Source organism: Anomalospiza imberbis, chromosome 7 (genome assembly GCF_031753505.1).
Source record: "Anomalospiza imberbis isolate Cuckoo-Finch-1a 21T00152 chromosome 7, ASM3175350v1, whole genome shotgun sequence".
NCBI classification, from domain to species: Eukaryota; Metazoa; Chordata; class Aves; order Passeriformes; family Viduidae; genus Anomalospiza; species Anomalospiza imberbis.
This window is the reverse complement of record NC_089687.1, coordinates 38,135,638-38,145,011: the sequence shown is the minus strand read 5'-3', so window position 1 is coordinate 38,145,011 and position 9,374 is coordinate 38,135,638. Positions and strand designations below refer to the sequence as shown.

Below are 9,374 nucleotides of genomic sequence, written 5' to 3'. Positions count from 1 at the left end.
GCGTGACCACCCTCGCCCCGGGGCGGGGCGGGGCGGGGCGGGCGTGGCTCGCACTCGCCCCTCGCCCAAGGACGCTCCCTCCCACTCCGCCATCCCGCTTTTCCCGTCCTTCTCCCCTCCCCACGTGTTTCACACGAGCATCTCCCCCCACCCCCGGCACCCGCCGCGCTCCCGCCCCTCCGCGGGGCCACGCCCGGGCCACGCCCCGACCACGCCCCGGCCACGCCCCGGCCACGCCCCGGCCACGCCCCGGCCACGCCCCGGCCACGCCCCGGCCACGCCCCGGCCACGCCCCGTGACGTCAGGGCGGGCGGGCGCGCGCGGCCCGTGCCCGGGAGCGCAGCGGGGCCGCTCCCGGTGCTGCCGGTGTCGGAGCGGGCGCAGGTGAGAGCCGGGATGCTGGGCGAGCCCGGGGGCTGCCGGGGATGGGAGCGGCTCCCCGCGGGCTCCCGGGCCCGCCGGGGAAAAGTTTGTAGCGGCGGGAGGGCGGCGGCGGCGGCGGTGGAGGGTCAGGGGGGAGGCGGCTGGGCAGAGCGAGAGTGCGAGAGTGCGAGTGCCGGTGTGCGAGTGTGTGTGTGTGTGTGTGTGTGTGTGTGTGTGTGTGTGTGTGTGTGTGTGTGTGTGTGTGTGTGTGTGAGTGTGTGAGTGACACCGTGCGTGTGAGCGTGTGTAAAGTGCCCTCTGTGCGGGTGGGACTGTGTGCAAGTGTCGCGTGTCCGCGTGCGGCAGTGTGGCACTGTGTGTGTGTGTGTGTGTGGCACTCTGAGTGTCCTCTGTGCGTGTCCTGTTGGTGTCTGAGTGTGACTGTGTCGCGTGTCCTCTGTGTGCCGCTTTGTGCGTGTGTCCTGGGTGACTGTGCGTGCCACATGTGTCCCCTGCGTGTGTGACTGTGTGTGTAGTGTGTCCCCTGCGTGTGTGTGACTGTGCCCCTCTGTGTGTGTGTAGTGTGCCCCTCTGTGTGTGTGTGACTGTGTCCCCTGCGTGTGTGTGACTGTGTCCCCTGCGTGTGTGTGACTGTGTCCCCTGCGTGTGTGTGACTGTGTCCCCTGCGTGTGTGTCCCTGTGTGTCCCTGCGTGTGTGTGACTGTGCCCCTCTGTGTGTGTGTCCCTGTGTGTCCCTGCGTGTGTGACTGTGCCCCTCTGTGTGTGTGTCCCTGTGTGTCCCTGCGTGTGTGTGACTGTGCCCCTCTGTGTGTGTGTCCCTGTGTGTCCCTGTGTGTGTGTGACTGTGCCCCTCTGTGTGTGTGTCCCTGTGTGTCCCTGTGTGTGTGTGACTGTACCCCTCTGTGTGTGTGTCCCTGTGTGTCCCTGCGTGTGTGACTGTGCCCCTCTGCGTGTGTGTGACTGTGTCCCTCTGTGTGTGTGTCCCTGTGTGTCCCTGCGTGTGTGGGACTCTGTCCCTGCGTGTGCAGCGTGTCCCCCGTGTGGATGGCCGCGTTCTGTGCTCGCTGTTCGTGTCCCTGCCTTGTGCCCCCGCTGCCATGTGCTGTGTCAAGGTGTACGTGTGGCCGCGACACGCGTGGCTCCGTGTCCCCGCTCCCGGGGAGATGCCGTGTGGCGAGTGTGCAGCGCCGTGGGGGTGCCGTGCCCTCCGTGGGGGTGCACACCCGTTGTCCCCCCGGTCCCGCTGGCACTGCCGCGAGGGGATGGACGCGATGGACGCGGCTCCCCGCGTTGTCCCCCTGCCGGTGTCCCCGGACGTGTCCGACAGCCAGCGCAGAGGGGCCGGGCTGGGCTGCCTCCTCTTCCTTATCGGCCCCAGCTGGGACGCTCCGGGGAGTTCGGGGCTCTTTTGAGCAGCATTCCACCGGCTGTGCCTGGCGTTCCTGTTCCAGGAGGGTTTTCCCAGCTCGCCGAGGGCCCGCTGACCTCTTTGCTCCTTGCTGGCTGCGCGGGGGATGCTTTGGCAGCCAGGGATGCTGCGCAGGGCTTGGTTTTCCAGCTGTTGCTCCCGGGACGGCGCTGGGTGGGAGAGGTGGAGTTGTGCAGGTGTGTGATGTGCTGCAGCCTCGGGCTCCTGGGAACACCGATTTTCTGGGATCCCTGGCTATTCAGGAGTAGGCTCGGCATAAGTTTGGTCCAAAGGGGGACAGCAGTGACCGTGAAGTTGTCCTGTGCCCAAATTAAACCACATTGCATCAAAGCCCCAAAACCCAGAGGAGCTGTGGGATCAGGCGGATGCAACTTCCCAGCTCTGGAATGCCCATCACTGCCTTCCTCCCCTCTCCAGCCTGTGCTCGCTGGCTGATGCTCCCTGAGATTTGCAATGATTAAGTTTTGGATGTTAATTAATATATACATTGCAAGTTAATAATTCAGTTATGCTGAATGGAGCAGCAGCTTGGGTAGGAGTTGGAGTGGGGCTTGTGTTGTGTTGGATCTCTGTCTGGATGCTGAGGCTCTGGAATAAGGATCCATCCTTGATTTCCTCCTGCCTGACTGCACCAGCAGGATGCTTAAATTTGCCTTAAAGTAGAAAAAAATCTTGGTAATAAGAATAACATCCTCCTGGGATGGCTTGTAGGTCTGACAGGGGTCAGTGGTGGGTTTGGCAGTTGGGTTAATGCTTGAGCTTGAAGCTTTCAGGGAGCTTTTCCAACCTGAGTAATTCCGGGATCCTTGGAATGTTCACGTCTCCTCCTGGCTGTTGCTCCTGTGCAGCTGTGTTGGTACCAGACCCTGCAGAGGGGACAGCATCTCTGGTGGCAGCTCTTCTCTCCTGTTCTGCTGCTTTTTCCTTCTTTCCTCCTTTTCTCTGGAGCAGCTTGCCCTGACGAGCTGGGGCTGCCCCATCCCTGGAAGTGTTGGATGGGGCTTGGAGCAGCCCTGGTTTGGTGGAAGGTGTCCCTGCCCGTGAGGTGAACTTTGAGGTCCCTTCCAACCCAAACCATCCATGATTCCCTCAGCTTTCCAGGGTCTCCATGTTCTTTCCACAGCGAGCTTTATCCCCCTGGTTGCTCACAGCAAAAGAATTTCCCACTTTTCTCGTGACCCCCATCCCACGGACCCGCTGAGCGCATCCCCTCCTGGCTGGGGAATTTGCCGGCAGAGATGCCAGCTTTCCATGGCTATATGTTTCCAAAATAACCCCGTTCAGGCTGTGGAAGGGAACGTGCTTTTCAAAAATAGCAGCTTCGTTACTTTTAATCAACCAGAGCCGGAGCAGCGTGGAGTGATTGCAGCCGGCGCTCGACATCCTAATTATGTTTGCCTTTTAATGAGAGGAAAACTATTTGCGAAGCTAAAATATTTATTTTAGCCTGGTGGGATTGCTTGCAAGAGCTTGTGTGGATGGTAAGGAGGTGGTTTAGACATTGTGTGTGTTTTGTTTTGTTTTTAATGGGAAAAGCATTTAAATCTGGCAAGAGGCTTTTTGTGGCCGGGGCTGTGTGTGCAGAGGGAGCTGGCAGCTGGAGAGGTGCAGGGGAGTTTGCATCCTCCTCAGTCTCCTTATTTCCAAGGGGTCTGACAGTTGTGTCGCCTCCTGGCTCCGTGGGTGGATTTCTGCCGGCAGCTGGCACAGGAGTGAATGCAAATAACCTCACCTCGGGTTTGGCACCTGCCTTCTCTTTCCTGCCCAAGATCTGTCCTGAAAGCACCTGAGCTTTGCAGGCTGGCCCAGAGGCTCCACAGGAGATGGTGAGGAGGTAGGATGGGTTTTTATGGAATCATGGAATTGCCTGAGTTGGGAGGAACCCACAAGGATTGTCCAGTCCAAGCTCTGGCCCTGCACAGACACCCCAACAATCCCACCCTGGGCATCCCTAAGAGGGTTGTCCAAACACTCCTGGAGCTCTGTCAGCCTGGGGCTGTGCCCATTCCCTGAGGAGCCTGGGCAGTGCCCCTGCATTGTCTAGGGGAAGAACCTTTTCCTAAAATCCAACCTAACCCCCCACCCCCGCCCCAGCACAGCTCCAGCCATTTCCTCCCGTGCTGTCCCTGGCCACAGGGAGCAGGGGATGGCAACACCCAGGAAAGTTTTGTAGCCAAATGTTGACTTCCCCAGTGACCAGTGATGAGTCAGCTTTGAAGCAAGGGATTAACCCACTGGGAAATGTATTTCTGCTTATTAACTGGGATATCTTATTAACTGGGATATTAACTAGGATATCTTAGCAACTGGGATATCTCTGCTCTGGAGCCAGGCTGGGAGAACTGGGGGTGCTCACCTGGAGAAGGGAAAGCTCCAGGGAGAGCTCAGAGCCCCTCCCAGGGCCTAAAGGGCTCCAGGAGAGCTGGAGAGGGACTGGGGACAAGGCATGGAGGGACAGGACACAGGGAATGGCTCCCACTGCCAGAGGGCAGGGATGGATGGGATATTGGGAAGGAATTGTTCCCTGGGAGGTGCTGGCACAGGGTGCCCAGAGCAGCTGGGGCTGCCCCTGGATCCCTGGCAGTGTCCAAGGCCAGGTTGACACTGGGGCTTGGAGCAGCCTGGGATGGTGGGAGGTGTCTTTGCCCATGGCAGGGGGTGGGATGAGATGAGCTCTGAGGTCCCTCCAAGCCAGAGCATTCTGGGATTCTCTGATGGCTGCAGCAAGGTGTTCATGGAGAGCAGGGTGTGGGTGCTGCTGGAGTTCCCTGCCCTCTGGACAATGCCCTGTCAGGATGCAGGAGGCATCTCCACTGCCAGCGCCAGCTCGGGACCCATCCAAGCCACTCTCCAAAATTTGCAGAGCGAGGTTTGAAAGCACAGAACGCGTCCCCCATCGCTTCCTTCAGCGGGAGCTGCTTCCCTGGGCTCCCTCCTGGCCAGCAATCCCTGCATTAACCCTGCCCAGGGCTTGGGCACAGGGCTGGCATTGTCTGGGCGCCTCGGCAGCGCCGTGCCAGCCCTGGCTGGGGCAGGGAGCACGTGGCTCTGCCGGCGCTGGCACAGGGAAAATCCAACTGATGGACGGGGAAGCAGAGGCTGGAGGGGCAGGAGAAACCCTGGGCTGCTCCTGGTGGAGGTGGTGGGGCTGAGCCCTGTCCCTAGGGGAGCTGAAGGGTTGGGGACACCAGCCTGTGGGGACACCAGGGCAGCGTTGCTGGTAATTATGAGGCTGCAGGGTTTGTTACGTTCAGAAGGGTTTACAGCCCAGGCTGGCTCGGTGGCCATAAATAATGTTTGGGGTTTTAGGAAGGGGAGAAAGGAGAAGGCTCTTGCAGGACCTGCAGCTTTGGCACGTGCATGTCCTGACAAATCCCTTTGCTTCCCAAACAAGGCAGAGGGACTTGCTCCCAGCAGCTCAGATCTGTTTTTTAGTGCTCAAATGATGCCCCAGTTCCATTAACACCACAACCATCCACACTGAAGGATAATTTTTGAGGGTACCTGTGGCATCTCCCTCATCTTGTGCTCCTCCTTGCAGCCTGGAGTTCTTAATTTCTCCTGGTGGTCCCTGAAGTGATTTCCATGTATTTCTGTTTCTCTGGGCTCCTAAAGAAAAGTGTGGGATTCTGGATAGGGATGTGTGGATGGCTCAGAGCAGCAGGGAATGCAGGAGCACATGGAATCCCTCTGCTGCCTCGGGGGACTGCAGGTCCAGGTGTTTCCCAAGGTAAAGTTATGGATTTTCCCAGGGTAAAGTTCATGGATCAAAGAGCAGACCACAAAACTTCCAACTCTTTCATTGTGCCCCTGGATTGGCTTTTTGTCCCTCTGCTGGGAAGTTGGCATTCTGTGTGGGTCACGTGTTTTTGGGAGGGATCACTGAGTGTGCCATGAGCAGCATTTCCTGGCTTTAATCCCATTCTTTGGTGGCCAGGCTGCTGCCCCTCCATTGGGAACCCCACGAGCCCATGGGATGTTTCTATTTTTAACATGCTGATTCCGTGTGGATTTGTGCAGGGGGTTATTTTCGGTGCTCGGAGGCAGCCGTTCCCATTCCCAGCTGGCATATCAATGGGAGAGTCATGCTCTCTCTCATTCCCCAGCTCCTGGGGCTAAAGAAATGTTCCTGCTTATTCCTACCTGAGTGGGTGTTCCTGCTCTGCCCAGGAGAGAGGTTGTGTCAAACCCAGCTCTGGGAAGATGGCACATCCCATCTCCTGTTTGTAGGATCATCACAGAATCCCAGATTGGTTTGGGCTGGAAGGGACCTTAAGGCTCATCCCATTCCATCCCCTTCCAATGGGCAGGGACTTTCCCAATTCCTGCCTAATACCCAATTTCTTTCAGTTTGGGAGAATAACTTCGTAGCCTCAAACCTCTGTATATGAAAATACAAAGGTGGAAGGTGGCCCAGCCACTTATTTGTAATTGCACTGGTGTTTCCTCAAAATGAAAGAGAGTTGGTTTAGATGGAATATTGGGAAGGGATTGTTCCCTGGGAGGGCGGGCAGGCCCTGGCACAGGGTGCCCAGAGCAGCTGGGGCTGCCCCTGGATCCCTGGCAGTGCCCAAGGCCAGGCTGGACAGGGCTTGGAGCAGCCTGGGACAGTGGGAGGTGTCCCTGTCCATGGCAGGGAGTTGGAATGGGATGAGCTTTAAGGTCCCTTCCAACCCAAACCTTTCTGGGGTTGGGGGATTTTTCATCATCTGGCTGCTTTTGTGTAAATTGGAGGGGTGGTGATGCACATCTGGTTTGCAGTCCCGTTAAATAATGGGGAAAGCTTTAATAATATTGAAAATGATATTAATAATAATGTTGTGAAGGCCTTTCCTTTTCACTGTTCATTCTCTGGAGTTGCTTCCTCTCCTGCTCCGTGGGAGGGTCACCCTGGGGACCATCCCATCATTTTCAAGGGGGGAAATCACTGCCACAGAGCCAAACCAGATATTTTCTAGCTGACTTCAGAAAATCTTGACCCAGCAAAGACTCCTGCAGGGCTCTGCTGTGGGATCCTGAGGCTGCCTTGCTCAGCTCATCCCCTGCTGCACAAGCTCCCTGCTTCCCTCTCTCGGGGGTAAATCCAGCTGCCGCCCTTCTCCTGCCCTGCCTGGCCACTCTGCCTGGGTAAAGGGCTTTAGGTCATCCCTAAAAAGTGTTCCCGGCCGTTTTTGGGGGGCAGGCTCGGCATGGTGTGTGGCCTTGTTTGAACAAGGCCAGCTGTTTCCTTAGGAACAGGGAGAAAAAGGCTTTCTTGGAATTGAACAATGGGTCAGTGCAGAGGAGCAGGGCAGGAGGTGTTTTATGGGCACTGCTGCTGGAAGCTGTGATCCTAAGGGTCTTTTCCACCCTAAGTTATGAATCTGGGATAAGTCCAAGAGTTGGTTTGGTTGGACTTCTTAAATGTGTCCAGGGCTGAGTGCAGAATCCCTCATTTTATTTGGTGTGGTGGGGGAAGGTGCTCAAGTTATCCATTTAAAAACACCTCCCCAGGTCAAGTGTGGAGAAAGGGAGCAGGAAAAAACCCAGGACCTGGAGTAAGGGATGCAGTGGTCACACAGGGAGTTCAGCCCAAAGTCTCCCCAGTCTCACACACCTCTGGGACCGAGAGCGAAGCGGGCCGTGGCGTGGTGGGAGATGTTAAATCCCTAATTCCTGCCTCGTTCCCTGCTGCTGCTCCGTCCTCTTGGCTCACATCCGTTCCCAGAGCAGCCGGGGGGGCTCTGCTGGGTCCCTCGGTGCAGAGGCTGCCACGGCTAAAATTAAACAAAGAGAAACTTCCCATTTTTCTGTGAGCGCTCCGGCTTCCGGAAAATGGCAGCGCTGCAGGCAGGCAAACAAAACAAGGCGTCCCCGACCAGAGGAAAAAAACCTCCTCACCTCAGAGGCATTTCCTTGCTTTCTTTCCCCCCTCTCCAGCCTCTCTCCCTCCCCATCCTGGCTGCTCCATTGAAAACCTGCCATCAGATTAGGGCTCCCGGGGTGGGGTTGCTCTGGGAAGCATTTCCCAGGCAGCAGCCTGCGTGGAAAGGCAGCCTTGGGAATCGCTCTGCTCTCTGCCCCAAATCCCCTCCGTGCTTATTTTGCCGTGAACATCCTCAGTGGGGGGGTTTGGGTGCGTGTGGCTCCACCTTTGTGGCAGGTTGAGCTGTTGGAATCCTTAAGGAAGTGCAAGGAATAGTTCCCAGTGGGCCTGGGAGCAACCGGTCCTTGCAAAGGATGAGGTTTGGGGGTAGGAGAAAAAAGAGATGCTTGAGTGCATCCTGAATAAAAGAGATCCGTGAGTCCGTCCCACAAAAACAGGACCTGTGTGGGTGTATCCTGCAAAAAAAAAAGGAGGAGGAGGTAGGGCTGCATCCCAGAAAAAGGAGGAGGTGGGGAGTGCGTCCTGCAAAAAAGAAGGGGGAGATGCATGAATGCATCCCAGAAAAAAGCTGGAGGAGCAGATGTGTGGGTAGATCCAGGACAAAAAGAGCCGTGCAAGTGCATCCCACAGGAGAAGGGTTTGCGTGGGCACGTCCTGGAAGAAAGAGCAGCTGTGCGAGTGTGTCCCACAAAAAAAAAGGATGAGGAGATGAGGGTATCCCTCAAAAGGAGGAGATGTGAGTAAATCCCACAAAAAAAGGGGAAGCACATGGGAGTGCATCCCAGAAAACAAAAGAGAAGGTGCCCAAGTGCATCCCACAAAATGAAAGGAGGAGAAGGGAGGGGTGCATCCCACAGCTCCTCCTTCCCTGTGGATGCTGTTGGCTGCAGGTTCCTTGGAGCAGCCTCCCCAGGAGTGGAACCTCTGCAGGGATGCATCCCGTGGCTGCTCAGATGGGACAAGTGGCTTTTTTGGGGAAAGGGGAGGAAAACCTGGCATCCCCGGCGCCGGGATGGATTATTTTGGGGGTGTTCTGTGTCTTTTTTTTTTTTTTTTGATACCAGCTTCCTAGAAAGTATCTCCTTTCCAGCAGCTGAGCTTATCAGGGAGTGAGACCACAAAACAAGGCTTTCCTGGAGTCTTTGGAAATGTTTTCCTTGGTTTTCTGGGAATGGACCATGGACAAGGTATTTGCCCTCCCTGGAGGGTGGCAATTACCCCGTCAGCAAAGCAGGGCCCCTGTGCTTGACCAGCTCATCATTCCAAGAGTTGCCTGGGAAGGATGCTCTGGGATAGGGACATCACTGAGGTGGCTCTCTTCCCCTGCCTGGCTCTTCACATCCCGCAAAATAGGCGAAGTTTTCGGGGATTTGAGGTTGTTTTTTCCACTGGGAGTTCTCGGAGTCAGCCAACGCTGCAGAGGAACAGCTTGGTGCCCTCAGTGCTTCCAAGTAATTTTTTCCATCTCTCCTGCTGCACCCAAGCTGTGGCCCCTGCTCCTCAGGGAGAGCTGTCTGAAAGTTAATTGCTGCTGAAAAATGCTTTAATTAACTCAATTAGCCAGATGGTCCATCTGGGCTCCTGCAGAGCCTGATGAGATCCCTGGAATGAGGTCACAGCTCCACCCCGGTGATGGTGACGCGGAGGACACAGGGACTCATCCAAATCCCCATGGGATGTGCTGTGCTCTCCAGA

General features: G+C 56.6%; 1 protein-coding gene across 1 annotated transcript in view; it reads left to right on the top strand.

Moving 5' to 3' along the window:
- The first annotated feature begins 262 nt into the window (after positions 1-262).
- Positions 263-9,374, top strand: part of SH3BP4 (SH3 domain binding protein 4) — a 33,691-nt gene continuing 24,579 nt past the window's right edge. Inside the window, exon 1 of the mRNA XM_068196684.1 lies at positions 263-384. The gene's annotated coding sequence lies outside the window, so the exon portion shown is untranslated. The remainder of the gene's footprint in view (positions 385-9,374) is intronic.